Here is an 18005-nt window from a genome sequence, read left to right as displayed (position 1 = left end):
TCAGATTTCAGATTTCTTTATGGTTCAAACTTGAGAGTTGTTTTTTTCTAGAAATTTATTCATTTATTCTGGATTTTCCAATATATTGGCATATAGTTGCTCACAGTAGCCACTAATGATCCTCTGAATTTCTGCAGTATTAGTTGTAATGTCTCTTCTTTCATCTTTGATTTTGTGTATTTGGGTATTCTCTTTTTTTCCCATAAGTCTGAAAAAAGTGAATAGTCAGTTGTATTTATCTTTCCAAAAGATAAACTTTTTGTTTCATTAATTTTTTGTATTTGTATTGTTATTTTAATTAACAAATGAAATTAATTTTATTTATTTATGCTCTGATCTTAATTTTTGTCTTCTATAAATTTGGGGTTTGGTTTTCTCTTGCTTTCCTAGTTAATATGTATCATTATGTTCTTTATTTGAACTTTTTTTAAATTTTATGTAGGCATTTATAGCTATAAAATTTCTCTTAGTAATGGTTTTACTGTATCCTATAGGGTTTGGTATGTTGTATTTCCATTTTCATTTGTTTCAGAAAATTTTTAAATTTCCTTCTTAATTTCTTTATCTACCCTCTGGTTATTCAGGAGCATATTGTTTAATTTCCATGTGTTTATATAGTTTCCAAATTCCTGTTGTTACTCATTTCTAGTTTTATTCCTTTGTGCTCATAGAAGATGCTTGGCATTCTTTCAACTTTTTTGAATGATTTAAGATACCTAATACATGATTAAACCCAGAGAATGATCCAGGTATTAGAAAAAGAATGTGTATTCTGCAGCTGTTGAACAACATGTTCTTTAAATATCTGTTAGATTCATTTGGTTTATAGAGCAGATTAAGTCTAGTCTTTCTTTGTTGATTTTCCATCTGAAAGATCTGTTCAATGCTGAAAGTAACGTGTTGAAATCTCTAGCTATCATTGTGTCTCCCTGGCAAGAGTACTTCCAGGCTACTGCCTATATTCCTTTCAAGCCCAAGGGCTTTTCAGTCAGCTTGCAGTGAATACTGCCTGGCCTGGGCACTGGGCTCACCCTTCAGGAAACTGGGCTCCCTCTGGCTCAGGGTAGGTCCAGAAATGCCATCCAAGAGTCAAAGCCTGAATCAGGAACCCAAGAGGCCCACTTATTTCTTTACCCCACCCCCACCATGGCTAAACTGGCACCTAAGATGCAAGAAGAGGTCCCCTTTATTTTCCTTCTGTTTTTCTCAAGAAGAGGGAGTTTCTCACTATAGCCACCACAGTTGGGAATGTGCTGAGTCTCACTTAAAGCCATCAAGTCTGAGTCTCATCCAAAACCCACATTGTATTACCTGGCTATTGCTGCTGGTTATTCAGGGCTCAAGAGCTTTTCAGTCAGCAGCTGATGGGTCCTGCCAAGCCTAGGTCATTCCCTTCAAGCCAGAAAGTTTCCTCTGGCCCAGGATGTATCTACTAGAAATTTCGTTCAGAAGCTATGGCCTAGAAAGAGAGGTCTCATGACTCTGACCAGTGCCCTATCCTGCTGTGGCTGAGCTAGTATTCAAGATGCGAAACAAAGTCCTCCCCACTCTTCCCTCTCCTTTGTTCAAGCAGAAAGAGGGGTCTCTTTTGGAGCCACAAGCTGTGCATCTGAGGAGGGATGGCATAAGCACTCCCTTTGCTTCCCTGGCTGTTATCTCAGTAGGTCATATGCCCCCCAAGTCCACTGTCTCCCAGCCCAGTTCTCCACTAGGAGTCACCTAGGTGTTGTAGTCTTTGTGGCCTAGACTGCTCTTTAAACTTACTTAGAAGCCCAGAGTACTTTAGCCCACGGTGGCAAGGCTTGCTGGAGCTCAGATTCTGACCACTGGGATGTGCGAGCCCCGTCTCTTGGAACCTTTTCTGAGTTCAGCAAAACAGGGCTGGAATCAGCTGATGCCTCCCCACAAAGGGAGTACTTAGGGCTGGTTTAAATATTCCCTTCGTTGGCAGGTGTCAGCTGAATTCAGCCAGGTTTTGCTTTCTGCTGTGACAGGGCAGCATTGAGTTCAACGCAAAGTTTCACGATTGCTGCACTCGCTCTCTCACAAAAGCACAGATGCTCCCTGCCATGCAACCCTTGCCAGGGGGTATGGAGGAGGGATGGCATCAGTGATTCAAGACTCTTTCCTACCTTCTACGGTGCCTCTTTCAGCGATGTGAGGTTGAAACCAGGTACTGTAAGGGATCACTTCATTTTTGTTTCTTATAAAAGTGCCTTTTTTGGTTAGATAGTGATTAAATTGATGTCCTCACTGGGGGGACGGTAGGTGGAACTTTCTATTTGTCCATTTTACTCCACCCCCTATAATGAATTTTTATGAACTGAGTTCATGGCAGTAGAAATGCTGATTTTATTCATAGCTCTTTACCTACATTGCCATTCAGTCATAAGCTCTGCCTGCCTGTTCTTTTCCTCTTTCTACTCATGTTCTCTTTCTTCCTCAGAAGACGAAGTTATGACACCATGAGATGAGTATTTTTTTCCCTTTTACTCACAGGCAAAAGCATAAATAAACACATTTTTTGTCATATAAAATAGTTTTAGTATACATGACTTTAATAAAAATGTTTGCTACTCTTCCTTTGACATTTGATTTAATTTAAATATTCACTAAGAGGTAAACTGTATGTAACAAACAAATGATAATGTCCAGAAATGTGGTTTTTTCCTTATTTTTGGACACATTTATGCCTATAGGAAGTATATTTTTCACTTTTAAATTATTTTCTAACACATTTATGTATGTATTCCAGTTATATTTTAATTGGTAGCAGTTAGTATTGAAATGTAGACAAATGGTTTTCAAACACAAATATTGTCCACTGGCAACAAAGAAAGTGCTGTGTTCAAGGTGGCCCTGCTGACATATTTGTATGTGAATATATGAATAGACTGATGATTAAACTCCTTTCAGTTTGACCTCTTATTTCCAAAATAAGCTTGAAATAAAAAATTCTTTGCAAATTGCTTAGAAATTTTTACCCCAGCATTGTTTATCACCATTTCCTTCATGTGATATTAACACCAAATTGAACTCAATCTCAGGCCCTATGGGAATTATCACACATATTGTGATTAAAAGGTTACAATCAATGTGATTTTAATACATCATCAAAGGAGGCCTGAATCTCAGGATTCAAGCCATCGCAGTTTCATCCCCAAAATAATTGCAAACAGAGTGAGTCTGCAGCAGGAAGCTCAAACAACTTTATTTATCAGTACCATCTCCGTTTAATTCACTGTTAAGTGTCTTTGTTAAATAACATTGCCTCTCTGGTGCTCATCATGATCTTGGATGATTAAAAAGCATTTGGATAATATCTGTAATAAAACTAAGCTCACTGAGCTATGTATACTACTGAGTTCCGGGGACCAAATGAGACAAAAGTTTCCAACTGTCAAATTAAGTAGAGTAAGTTAAAGGAAATTAAAATGGAACTTCTCCAGAGAGACAATAGTTGCATTCCATTGTCATTTTCTTTTCTTTATTTTATCTTTGAAGACAGATGCTGACAGCAGTTTGTGAATAAGCATTGAAAGGTGTCTTTGGAGTAGAAATGTAGAGTACAAACACAAATCAATGTGCAGTTTTTGTTCTTATGAATTTCATCAAAAATCAATTCCCAAGCTAACTGAACTAGAGTCAACTTAATATTTTTCTTTGTTTCTGTATTTTTTTTAGCTTCAAAACAAGCAATATTTACCATGTAGGTGTTTACATTGTTGAATTTATAGTATTTAATAAATATGTTATAACCCCCCTCTTTTTTGTTGTTGTTGTTGTTGTTTTATTTTTATTTTTTGAGACAGAGTCTTGTGCTGTCGCCCAGGCTGGAGTGCAGCGGCGTGATCTCAGCTCACTGCAAGCTCCACCTCCCAAGTTCATGCCATTCTCCTGCCTCAGCCTCCCGAGTAGCTGGGGTTACAGGTGTGCACCACCACATCCGACTAATTTTTGTTTTTTAAGTAGAGACAGGGTTTCGCCCTATTGGTCAGGCTGGTCTTCAACTCCTGACCTCAGGTGATGATCTGCCTGCCTCAGCCTCCCAAAGTGCTGGGATTGCAGGAGTGAGCCACCGTGCCTGGCCTTTTTTGAAAGAGTAGGTATTAATTTCACTGCATGGTGTTCAGAAGGGAACATGCTTGTTTAGCCTAGAAATTCTCTAAAATCATCTTCCTAGGACTTTAGTTGAAAGACCAGAGTTTAAAACAAGTAAAGTATTTTATTCTTCTTCAGAAAAGTAAGAATAAGATGCCAGATAAATTTTATACTTCTACTACTACTAATAGTAATAATAACAAAGAAAGACTTAAAGCAATCTCAGCAAAATTTTCCTTGCTTTACAATGTCACATTTCCCTAGAACCTGAAGGTGAGGAAGAGCAGGGTCCTGAAACAAAGTATCTTAAGATTTATGAGGGGTCTCATTTTAGAGATGGCCATTTTCTTGGAGACTGGACATGTGGGGTTATTGTATGGCAAACACAAATTATGTCATGGCAAGAACACAAACTTGAAGTCAGACCTATTTGATATATTAATTATTTGTTAATTTTGAAAGCACTGAAGGACAGATCCAAATCCCAGCATGACTTTAGACTATCTTTCTGTATATGGAAAAAAAATGCTTAAACTCTCTGAGCATTTTTTTTCATTCGTGAAAAACAAGTGGGAAAATAATTCTACCCGAGGGAGTTATTTGAAGAGTAATGAACTAATTGAATAAATAAATAATAATAATTAAATAAAAAAACACACAAACACAAAGAAGAGCAATGAACTAATGATCTTAAGACCCCTAGGATATTCCCTGAGTAGGCTCATAGCAGATATCATTTTCTTTATCATCTCCTTTTTCTATATTTTTTTCTTTCATTCATTTTAAATTGCGTTCCTCATGCTCCAGTGAAGATTAAATTTTTGTCCTTAGATCTTCTGTATCAAACAAATCAAAATGTGTATGTGATACTGCTTTACAGTGTAACATTCTATGTTGTAAAGAATTTTGAAGCAATCCTATTATTAAATAATGCAGGTGGAGAAAAGATCTAAATCAACTCAAAGATATTGCCGGGTTTGGGTCATAATTCTTTAGCACAGATTATGATGTGTGTTTGGCAAATGTCTGCATATTTTAGTTTATTTTTTTATCTCCACTCATTCTCCTATCATCAGAACCCACAGTCCATCTGCCTCTGCCGTTGAGGAGCCTAAGGCAATAGCTACAGCAATTACCTCTCGTCTCATTATTGCCTTCTGCAGTGCCACTTGGGGGACTATTTTCATGTTGGCACTGGCAGAATAGACATTTGCTTACCAAAATTTACCCAAGATATCTTCCTTATTTGTATTCCCAAGTGTCAGTGCTTTTATTTTTGACATTAAAAAAATGCCAGTATTTCTGGAAGAAATATAAATTAAACTGATAATTTTTTCTTAGCATAAATTCATCTATTCACAATAGGGAAGTTCATTTGAAATACATGACTTTCATGGGGAGAGGAGAGGTCTGTAACATGGAACCTGACATATATACATATGCATAACTCTTATTTAAATACATAATATATGGGCTGGGTGTAGTGGCTAATATCTATAATCACAGTAATTTGGAGGACTGAGGCAGGAGAATTCCTTGAGGCCAGAAGTTCAAGACCAGCCTGGGCAACATAACAAGAACCCATCTCTAAAAATAATTTAAAAATTAGCCGGGCAGGGTGGTGCATTCCTGTAGTCTCAGATGGAGTGCTGCAGTAGGAAGATCACTGAGCTCAGGAGCTCCAGGTTGCAGTGAGCCAAATTATAATTTCACCACTGCACTCCAGTCTGGGTGACTGAGCAAGACCTTATGGCTAAAAAAACTTTTCTTAATATATGATATACAAGGATGCATGTGTATACATATGTTGTGAATATATATATAATATACAGTATATATTCAGCATAATATATTCTATCATCTATGTATCCACCTATTCATCACCTATCCGTGTGTCTCCCATTTATGTATCATCATAATGAGTATGCAAGGAAAGAACTTGTTCTAGGTCACACAGCAAGTGACCAGCAAAGGGTAGATTCTACCCCGGTTCTATTTATCTCCAAAACCTGGGATTGATACATGGTAATTCTATAATTTTTTTCAGGAAACTTTTCCATAGATTTTGCTTGATATATAAAACCTCAGTCTTTATAAGAGAGAGTACGAAATAAAGAGGCATTTTAATATACTCAAGTGTGGGAGTTTCCCTTCAAGTTTTAAAAGACAAGAAAGAACAAGAAAGCTGGCCACAGAAGTTTATTTCCAGATGTTTGCTCTAATCTCACAACTCAAAAATAAATTTGCTTTCAGTGCCTTGGTACTGCATGATGAGCTACGTAAGACCAACTAGTTATTTTTATTGAATGTTTTCTTTAAATAAAAATGTTAAGTTTGTACATCCAAGCTGTCTTTATTTGAGTCTCTTCAACTGTTTATAAGCCACAGAATTTTTTTTTAACTTTTTCATTACAAGAGAAAAATAATATTCAAGCAGCATTTAAAGAATACACAACTGGACAAATGCAACTGAAGAGTTTCCAATTATTTTCTATAAGATGATGATTCCAAGTGATGTATACTGTCAATATAAGGACTTATGACAGTCACTAAATCTAGTTGTTTTATAAAAGATCTCACTAAAATTTCAACTACTTGTCAGAAAGTATTTTCCATCTAATCATGAAAATGCGCTGACTATGGAAGAGAAAAGAAATGTGGAACTTCACAAATATTATTATCTGAAAGATGCCAACTGGGTCAACTCTACAGTTTTTTTTTTTTTTTAATTCTAGAGTTTGCCTTCTGTCTGCACTGCAGAGTATATAGAGATGCATAAGTAATATAAATTCACACTTTGGTTTTATAGACCTTTGTTTAAATCCTCTCAGTGTTCCATAAGTCTGTTTTTTTTTTATCAGTTCGTCTATATAGTATTGCAGTTATAATTCAGTGGAATAATCCTTACAGAGACCTTTGCACAGAATCTGATACTTAGTACTCAACAACATTTATTGGTGATAATGGTGATGATGATGATAAATGATAGAGGATAATAATGATGGCATCTACTTTGGAGGTGGCTGTAATCTAGGGCCAGAGCCCAGTAAGATTACAATCCCTATATTTACAGGGACTCTAGTTTATTGTTTCTTAAAGAGGGATAATTCAAGGCAGATGTCTACCTTGAGTGTTTTAGATTAAATCCAGGACTGCAACTGGCCATAGATGGGAATCAGTAAAGACCCACCAGTTTTGACTGTAAAAATTGAACTGATTTTAATTTTCATTGCCCAAGTCAGATATGTGTTCAAATCAGGTTTAGAAACTCCATTTAAAATACTTCATACATGTAAAGCCTCATTCCAGGCATTATAAATAGAAACTAAAACAACAGCTATTGACTTTGAAGAGATTCTGCCTAGATCAACAAACTAAAACTTACAAGGAGGTGTTTTCAATTGTTCCACATGAGAACACTTAAAGGTTAGAAATGATAAACAGCTCGACTTTGAATATGAGAAAAATCCAAACAGCCAATAAAAATTTGAATTTGCTTTTACAAACTAATAAAATATGTTAGGAATTTGTGATATTTGCCATTTCTAGTGCTGGCAATTCAAACTGTGAGTTTGACCTCCTTGACTCAACCAGTTTCAACTTCTTGACATCTTCCATTATTTAAAATACACTGAGCACATTTTTCATCCATAAAAAATTATCTTAGAAAATAAAAATCATTGATTTGTTCCTTAAATACATTCTGATCTTCTTTTCTTTGTGGAATTATTATTCCAAATGGTTTTAATAATGTGGAAGATGCATGTAACGCTCAATCCTAGGAGAATTTTGAGTATCGGTATTGAGACTGGCGAATGGAGTCAAACACAGCCTGACAACACGGAAAGAGAAAAGAAGGTACAACCTCAAGCCTCTGGAATATTAAGCATATTTTCATCTTATTTGGAATGAAATATAAGCCTAGCTCTTCTATTACATAAATTTGCCTCCTTAATCCTTGTAGCTTTCATATGATACCGAAATTTAATTTAAAATTATAATGGCAGAATTTTATTGGCCATTTCAAAACACTCTCAGATTAGTTCCCTTAAACCACAATAGAACTTCAAGAACACTTATCCTTAAACACCTTACTATTCTATCCTTTGACACCAATAGTGTAATCACCCAATTATCCAATATCATAGTATTATCTAATGACAGCCATCTCTGAAGCTTTTGGTATTCTTCACAAATCTGTTACTATGAACTGCCTCAGACTTAGGAACAAATTGTTTCATCCCATCTGGCATTGTTTTCCTTTACTGCAGAAAAAAATACAATTAACCTCATTCGTATTGTTTTACCTGTAATGTTAAAAGCATTCTACATATTATAATTCCAAAACATGTGCTTAATTACTTAATTAGAGACTTGAGAACTGCAGTAGTTAGTTAACAGGAAGGCAAAGAGAGAAAAAAGCATGAGAAGATGAGAAGGTTCAGTGAAATATTCCCACACTTGTGTGAAATTATTTTGCATTATCTCTTTTTGGCAAGTAGTTTACTTACATGAGAGAGAAATGAGAATTTGACTGTAGTTAAAGTAGGAATAAAAAAACTCCACCACTACTAGAATTTTAAAGCATGTGTAAATGACTTGTGGTTTATCTGACATGATACCAGGTAAGATGTCTGGCCCTCCAGCCTTGTAGAAGGCAAGTTTCAAAGGTAGGATTTCAAAAGGGAATGATAATTCAACACGGAAATACAAAACAGTGTTTACAATTAGGTAAAGTTTTTTTTTTGGTAGTTTTTTTTTGTATTATTATGAAGCTTGTAAGTAAATATTACTCTGTTCAGGACATATGGAGACACTTGCCACTCTGCACATGCTCAGAGCAACAAAGAATCAGTGTTACCTGGAGTTTATAGGAGATTCAGGCTCTTCAACACCACTTAGAATTACTCAAGCCCACATTTTAATAAGCTAATTTGTTTACATATTAACAATTAAGAGCACTTGAGTGGACTTTGTATCTCCTTCCCGATTTATTTGTTTTTGGATTAAGATGTCACACATATTGCAAAATGATTAAATAATTAACATTCCAGCACTACAGCATAACATTTATGACATTTATTTTTCTTCCTAATAAGGAGCTCTCCTTACTATCCAAACCAAACAAACTCATTTGTTTTATTTCACTGTAGAAGAGAAGAAATGAAATGGAATAAAATCACTAAGTTGAGTGTTCATAAGCTAGATACTTCACAGTAAATGAAAAAGTATAACATCAAAGGGAAAAATATAAATTTTCATTTAAATTAACTCATTTATTTGTTTGTTTATTCAGAATGTTCTTAAATTTCTTATTATCTTTTTGGATATTTTTTTCTCTTCATATGAATTTTTTAGTAAATCTTTTAGCACAGGTTTGAGTCACATGTCCTCATGCTTTATTTTTCAAAAGAATTACTAACATTCTTGAATGATAGTTTATGTGGATATATTTTCTGAATCAGTTTAAGAATATGTTCCCATTATCTATCAAATGCTTTGGAGTTATTGAAAGAGCAATTTAGTTATTCTTCCCTTTGGGGAAACATACCTTTCCTCTTTAAAAAAAAGTTTTAGCTAGGCACTGTGTCTCAGGCCTGTAATCTCAGCAATTTAGGAGTCCAAGGAAGGCAGATCACTTGAGGTCAGGAGTTCAAGATCAGCCTGGCCAACATGGAGACACCCTTTCTCTACTAAAATTACAAAAATTAGCCAGGCGTGGTGGCTCTTGCCTGCAATCCTAGCTACTCAGCAGGCTGAGGCAGGAGAATCGCTTGAACCCAGGAGGTGGGGGTTGCAGGAAGGTCATGCCACTTTACTCCAGCCTGGGTGACATTTGGGATGAGCCTATCCTGTTCCCCTCCTCTCCAGACCTGCAAGAGAATGCACCATCACTGTATATAAGCACACAGCTAAAAATACCACAAGGCAAATATACACACACCATATCAGAAAAATGAATAAAGCAGGTAGATGAGATCTACTGAAGACATCATTGGAGAAAACAAATCACTCTTAATGTTCGCATAACTACTCAGTTCTTCCATTGAGCTTTAATCATTTAAAGATGCACATTCTAAAAAGAAAAAACACATTAGCAGATAGTAGTAACGAATGACCTGACAAAAGAGGTGACCAATATTGAAAGAATGACATGATAAAATCAAAGACCCACACAAGAGTGTGTGAAAAACATGAACTATAAAAGGAATAACCTAGACTGGTCCAGATTATAGAACATGTTTTCCGGCTAAATATTAAAGCAAGTAAACAAACATTAAAGGGTTAATATCAATTATAAATAACATGTTATAGATTTCAGTGCTGTAGATTTATAGATTACAATTTGTTGATCAACAGTATATAAAATAAATTTAATTTACTTAAAGTATTTTTTGTTTATCAATTCTTCAGTTGAAAAAAATCCCCAATAATGTTTTAGATATATGTATGTGTGCGTGTGGGTTTGTGCACTCCCATGCATGCACAGGTGCATGTGTGTATGCAGGTGAGTGTGTGTGAGGGGTGGTCTGTGCAAACCATACCTTTTTCAGCAAAGATAATAGTGAATAAAGGGAACATCAGTTTATATCAAATATTTCAATGTATTATCTTGTCAGGGCTTATTATATCTTGTCCTTAGGCATGTTATGTTCTGTAGTCACTAGGTTTAAGTCATGACATCCATATTTAGCAAATATGTGCATGCCATAATAAAGAGGTTCAGTGAACCTAAGAGTAACATACAGTAGGAGCAGTTGGTAAGGAATGGAGAAGAAAATTTATCATTCAAACTTGAGCAATAACATTCTGAGACATCGGTGAAAATTAAACTAAACTGTTAGTACAATGCAGAAAGTTTTTAACTAAGATCTCTGCATAAAGTATCTATACTTAGATTAATATAAATTGGAAACTTATTTAACAAAGAGAGATATAAAACTGTAATTTTCTCTTAAAGATCACCTTTAACTGTTAGATAAATATCACCTCTGTCACAAGAAGCAGATGAGTTTTCAAACTGATGAGGTATCAAGGAATTTGCAAATTTAAGAGAAGAAAGGTGCGATGTAATTGTCAACCTTAGTTAATGGAAAGCTACTACTTTTCTAGGCAGCAGCCTTAACACTGTGTTCTGTTATTAATGGTAGAAAAGGGCCTTCTTACGTATTTTATTATTGAAGAACTACAGAAAACATGGACCTTAATTATTCAGCAGCCTTAGGGGCAACCTCCAATGTTAAGATAAAAGTAAACTTCTATCCACTGCAAGCCTGAATCCAGCAAAATGAGGGAACAAATCATATCTTTATTTCATTTGTATGTTGCAAAATGTGCCTGGGAAAGGATCTAAGAAAGAGCATTATAGTCAGAACCTTGCTGTAGGGTGATTTTCAATGAAGGAACAAATTAGACTTTAATGTATCACATGACATTGTACTAAGGCTTAAAAGTTAGAGTGCCACTTAGGACTTGATTCCCTCACTGGGTCTCTCCCAAGGGAATTTGTTAAAACAGGTTCCAAATAGGAATCAATGTAAGGTACATATGAGCCAATCTTGCCTCAAGAATCCTAACAGACAGAACATTTCCAATTATTATCTTTTTTCATTTCTTCAGCATAAGGAAGTCAATTTGTGAGATTACTCAGGACAGAAAATGGTGATTCTACTATAGAACATTTGCAATAAAGATAGACCTCCGTAGGCACTTGAATGCCTAGAATTTGGTTTCTTCTCAAGCCACAATGTACAGATGTAGTTAACGTGATAGTTAACATGACCTGAAAATCAGAGAAACTGACTTTTATTCCCTATTTGTTACTGGATACATATGTGGCTTTGGGCCACTGTTATCAAACAGAAATAAAATGTGAGCCACAAAGGCAAACTTCTATATAATTTTAAATTTTCTAATAAACATATATAACAAGTAAGTAGAAAGAGTTGAAATTAATTTCAATACTATATTTGATTTAAGTCAATTTATCCAAAATATTATTTATCATGTAATCTACACAAAAATTTTGAGATATTTTACATCTTTTTATTAATCATCTGAAATTAAATATTTTTTTATTTACAGAGCATCAGATTTCTAACTAGCCACATTTTAATTGCCCAATAGCAATATGTGGCTACTATCTTCTGTAGTAGACAGCTTAGTTTCAGACAAATATTTTCAGGGGGTTTGTTATGTCTTAGTCATAAACAACATTGAAAGAAATAACAGTATAGACATTTTCTCAAGTCATATGGTTGAATAATCAAAACAAGAGTAGGAGACAGTACTGAGAGAGAAAGAGAGAAAAAAACACAATATTTGAATGAACAGTTATTCCTAGTATAAACTTGAGCTTATAATGTGGAAGTGAGGTAGAACAGATTTGGAATGGCAATTGACTGATGTTCCAATGTATTAAGAAGAAAATTTTAAAAAATCAAACAAATGAAAAACTGGAACACATTAAGTAGCAAGTGGCCATGATAGTGCAAAAATTATATTATGGAACAAAATGGAAGGCACTAGCAACATTTAACCTGTAGAGAAAAATGTAATTAGGAGAAGCAATAACTGTCTTTAAATAATGATTGGAAAGACAGTTGCAGATAAAAGTTGAGCTTTTTCTAGATAAACTGAAAAGACATAAGTGTAAGGTAGAACTGACAGACTGAAAAGACATAACTGAAAGGTATAACTGACAGGCCAAATATGGTCATTTTATTTGTACATTAATTCAACAAGCACATATTGAACATCTAGTATGTACAACTCAACATGCAGACTGCTATGGTGCAAATATGAGTAAGAAAGAGAAGTAAATAAAATAAAATAAAATAAAATAATTAATCTCATGAATGTATGATTCTAGTTCATCAAGAGAAATTTTTGTGTTGGATAGAGTCAAAATCTATCTGAAGGCAAATAAATTTATTATGTTACTTCTCCCTTTCCTACATTATCTAGCCTTCAATCATAGAAAGAAATTTAAAATAGCTTGTAAAATATACTTTTCACAGATATATGATGACTGTTCCATGGCACTGATGCTTTACTACAAGGATATATATACATTGATGGATATTTTCAAGAGGGTTATCCTAAAATATGTATATTATAATTGTAAATTTTGTCGCCTTACATCTCTAGCAAAAGATTATCCTCATCAAACACTTGTAATAAGCTACTATATAACCGGATTCTCAAGAAAGACTTTATACACATTGGGCAGTGGTGGAGATGTGGAAGGTGAACTTGTAGTATGGAATTTTCTAGATTTATGGTCTGACATGAGCTAGAAAGCTTCAAAGATGTTGTATCATCAACTTTTTTATATTTCAACAACTAACAATAAAATGAAGACTACTACAGGGCAGTGTAGTATTATCTGATGATATAAGACAATAAACTATACTGGACATCTCTTTTCCAATAATTTCTGAACTACTCTAATTTTTATCATTGTAAAGTAAGATTTTCAACTTATGATATCTGTTGGCATTCCATGTGTTTTGACAAGTTTATTTATACTAAGTCATATTCCTAATGCATTTCTTAAAGAATTGGATTTATTTTTTAACCTGCATTGGATAACATTCTCATTACCGGCATATTCTTGTTCACATTCTTAATCAAATTATTTATAGGTTCAAGGTAGCTGGACAAATTATTTTTTAATGTTGGTGTTATTAAATATCAACCTGAAAAACCATCCAATTGAACTGTGAACTACAACCTTTCCACTCCACCTACCCAAATCTAGATAAGTGCATTAATAATATCGAAAGGAGGGGCAAAGCAAGATAGAAGAATAGAATCATCCCCCCATTCAAGGAGAATATCTACACACAAAAAAGTACTTTTATAAGAGCCAAAAATCAGGTGGGCACACACAGTACCTGGTATTAACTTCATATTGTTCATATCGCTAAAATAGACACTGACGAGGTAGAAAAAAAAGTTTTGAATCACTGAAGCCACCCCTCCCCCATCGCTTGATAGTGACAGCATGGTGCAGAGAGTGATTCTGAATGCTGAGGTGAGGGAAAGCCAACAATTATGAGGCATTATTCTCAGGGCTGCCCTTGTTATAGCGGAAAGCAAAACTGGACCAAACTCAGTTGATGCTTGCCCACAGAGGGAGCATTTAAACTAGCCCTAGCCAGAGGGCAAACACCATTCCCAGCAGTCAGAACTTGAGTTCTTGAAAGCCTTGCTACCATGTACTAATATGCTCTGGGGCCCCAAGTGAAGTTGAAAGGCAGTCTTGGCCACAAGGACTGCAAATCCTAGGCAAGTCCTAGTGCTAAACTGGTCCCAGAGCCAGTGGACTGGGGGCCACATGACCTATGGAGATATAAGTAGAAGCAGCTAAGGGAGTGCTGGCATCAACTCTCCCCTAACCCCAGGCTGCAGAGCTCATGGTCCCAAAAGAGATCTCTTCCTTCTTCTTGAGGAGAGGAGATAGGAGATTTGGAAGGACTTTGCCTCGCTGCTTGGACACCAACTCAGCTGTAGTAGAAATAGGGCACTGGTCAGAGCCATGGGAAACCACTATCCAGGCACTAGCTAACAGACAACTTTTCTAGACTCATAGTGGGCCAGAGGGGAACCATGTACCTTCGATAGAAGAACCCAGTTTGGCACGGCTTCATCACCTGCTAGCTGAAGATCCCTTGGTCCCTCAATAACAAGCAGTGATCCCAGGTACAACATCAAGAACCTTGGGTGAGACTATGAGATTTCCTGGCTTCAGATGAGACTCAGCACATTCCCAACTGCAGTGGTTGCAGTGAGAGACTCCTGCTTCAGAAAAGTGGAGGGAAAAGTAAAGGGGAATTTGTCTTACACCTTGTGGACCACCTCAGCCACAGGGGTGCAGAGCACCACATGGGGTCTTTGGGTCTCCAATTCCAGGCCTTGACTCTTGGACAACATTTCTGGATGTGGTCTTTCCAGAGGCGAGCCCTCTGCCCCGACAGGCGAGACACAGAACAGGCAGCCTTCACTACAGGCTGACTGAAGAATCCTTGGGTCTCAAGGGAACATTGGTGGTAGTCAGGCTGTACTCTCCCATGGATCTTAACAGGCAGCAGTCAAGGAGTGCAGGAAAGACTGGGAAGGACTGCATCTTGTGGTTTGAATGCTAGCTCAGCTGCAGTACAATAGAGCACCAGGTAGACTTCTAAGGTTTATAACTCTAGTCCCTGGCTCCCAGACAGCACTTCTGGACCTGCCTGGGGACTGTGGGAACTTGCTGCCCTGAAGCAAAGGACATAGGCCTGGCTGGCTTTGCCACTTCCTGATTATAGAGCTGCATGGTTTTGAGCAACATAGGTGGTAGCCAGAAAGTGGTTAGAGCAGGCCCTGAGCCAGACCCAGTACTGTGTTGGTCTGACCCTCTGCAGTCTTAGAGGTGGTAGCCACAGGGGTGCTTGTGTCAGTCCAACCCTAGCTCCAGGTAGCTTAGAACAGAGAGAGAGAGAGAGAGAGAGAGAGAGAGAGACCCCTCTTGTTTGAGAAAAAGTAAGGGAAGAAAACAAGTTTCTGCCTGGCAATCCAGATAATTCTTCCATATCTTGTTGAAGACCATCAAGGCAGTTCATCTATGAGTATTCAAAAAGCACAGGCTTACTGGGCTTGGGGTCCCTGGTAAAGAAGATACAGCTTAGATCACAACACTCAAGTTTTTTGAATACACAAAAAGTCTTCCCAAGAGTGATGGGTACTAACAGGCCCAGACTGTGAAGACTACAATAAATACTCTTTAATGCCCATACACAGATGAACTTCTACAAGTATTAAGACCATCCAAGAAAACATAACCTTACCAAATGAACTAAATAAGGAACCAGGTACCAATCCTGGAGAAACAGAGGTATGTGACTTTTCAGATAGAGAATTCAAAATAGCTGTTTTGAGGAAACTCAAAGAAATTCAAAGTAAAACAGAGAAGGAATTCAGAATTCTATCAAATAAATGTAAGAAAGGCATTGAAATAATTTAAAAGAATTAAGCATAAGTTCTAGAGCTAAAAAATATAACTGGCATACTGAAGAGTGCATCGGAGTCATCTAACAGCCAAAATGATCAAGAGGAAGAAATAGTGAGCTTGAAGATGGGCTATTTGAAAATGCATAATCAGAGACCAGGCATAGTGGCTCATGCCTGTAATCTCAGCACTTTGGGAGGTCAAGGTGGGCAGATCTCTTGAGCCCAACAGTTTGAGATCAGCCTGAGCATCATGGTGAGACCCTGTCTCTAGTAAAATTACAAAAAAAAAAAAAATGAGTTTGGCTTGGTGGCATGCACCTGTAATCCCAGCTATTCAGGAGGCTGAGGTGGGAGAATCACCTGAGCCAAGGAGGTCAAGGATACAATGAGCCATGATTATGCCATTGCACTCTAGCCTGAGCAATGTGAGTGAGACATTGTCTCGGGAAACAAACAAACAAAAACAAAATAAATAGAAATACACGGTCAGAGGAGACTGAATGAAACACACTCACGAGATCTAGAAAATAGCCTCAAAAGGGTGAATCTAGGAGTTAACCTTAAAGAAGAGATAGAGAAAGAGATATGGAAGAGAGTTTATTCAAATAAATAATAGCTTTTCAAACACAGTAAAATATATCAATATCCAAATATAAGAAGGTTATAAAACACCAAGCAGAGTTAACTCAGAGAAGACTACTTCAAGGAATTTAATAATTAAACTTCCAGAAGTCCAGGATGAAGAAAGGACCCTGAAAGCAGCAAGAGGAAAGAAATTAATTACATACAATGGAGCTCCTATATGTCTGACAGTAGACTTTTCAGTGGAAATCTTATAGGCCAGGAGATAGTGGCATGACATATTTAAAGTGCTGAAGAACATAGACTAGTATATCTGGTAAAAAAAATTCTTAGAAAAGAAGCAGAAATAAAAACTTCTGCAGACAAACAAAGGCCGAGGGATATCAACACCAGACCTTTCTTACAAGAAATGCTACAGGGAGTACTTACATTAGGAAAATGTAGAACATTAATTAGTAGTAAAATATCATGTTATGATACAAAACTCACTGGTAATAGTAAGTACACAGAAAAACACAGAATATTATAGCACTGTAAATGCAGTATGTATACTACTCTTGTCTTGAGTAGAAAGAATAAATGATGAACCATTCAAAAATAACAACTGCAACCACCATTCAAGAGATGGACAGTACAATAAGATATAAACAAAATGTTAAAAAGTCAAGGGGACAAAATTAAGGCATACAGCCTTTATTAGGTTTATTTTTGCTTATTTGTTTGCTTGTTTTGTTTATGAAGTGTTTAGTTGATATCAAATTAATGTAATGGGTTTTAAGATAGTATTTGCAAGCCTCCTGGTAACCTCAAACCAGAGAACATACAATGGATACATACACACAAAAAAAGCAAGAGACCCATTCATCTCAGCAGGGAAAACCACCTTTACTAAAATAAAAAACAGGAAGAAAAAAAGAAGGAAGAGAACACCACAAAACAAGCAGAAAACAAATGATAAAATGCCATAAGTAAGTAATAGTTTATCAATAATAATATTGAATGTAAATGGACTAAACTCTCTATTATGAAGACACACACAGACTGAAAATAAAGGGATGAAATAAGATATCCCATGCCAATAAAAGCTAAAAAAGAGCACGAGTGGCTATACTCATGTTAGACAAAAGAGATTTCAAGAGAAAAACTTAAGAAAAAACAAAGAGGCTCGCAATGCAATGATGAAGGTGTCAACTCAGTAAGTGGATATAACAATTTTAAAAATACTTACACCCAACACTGGAGCACCAAGATATGTAAAGCAAATATTACTAGAGCTAAAGAGAGAGATCCCAGTACAATAATAGCTCAATATTTCACTCCAGTTTGAG

This window comes from Pan paniscus, chromosome 13, assembly GCF_029289425.2.
Source record: "Pan paniscus chromosome 13, NHGRI_mPanPan1-v2.0_pri, whole genome shotgun sequence".
In the NCBI taxonomy this organism is placed as follows: Eukaryota; Metazoa; Chordata; class Mammalia; order Primates; family Hominidae; genus Pan; species Pan paniscus.
Note: the sequence above shows the minus strand (reverse complement) of the source record.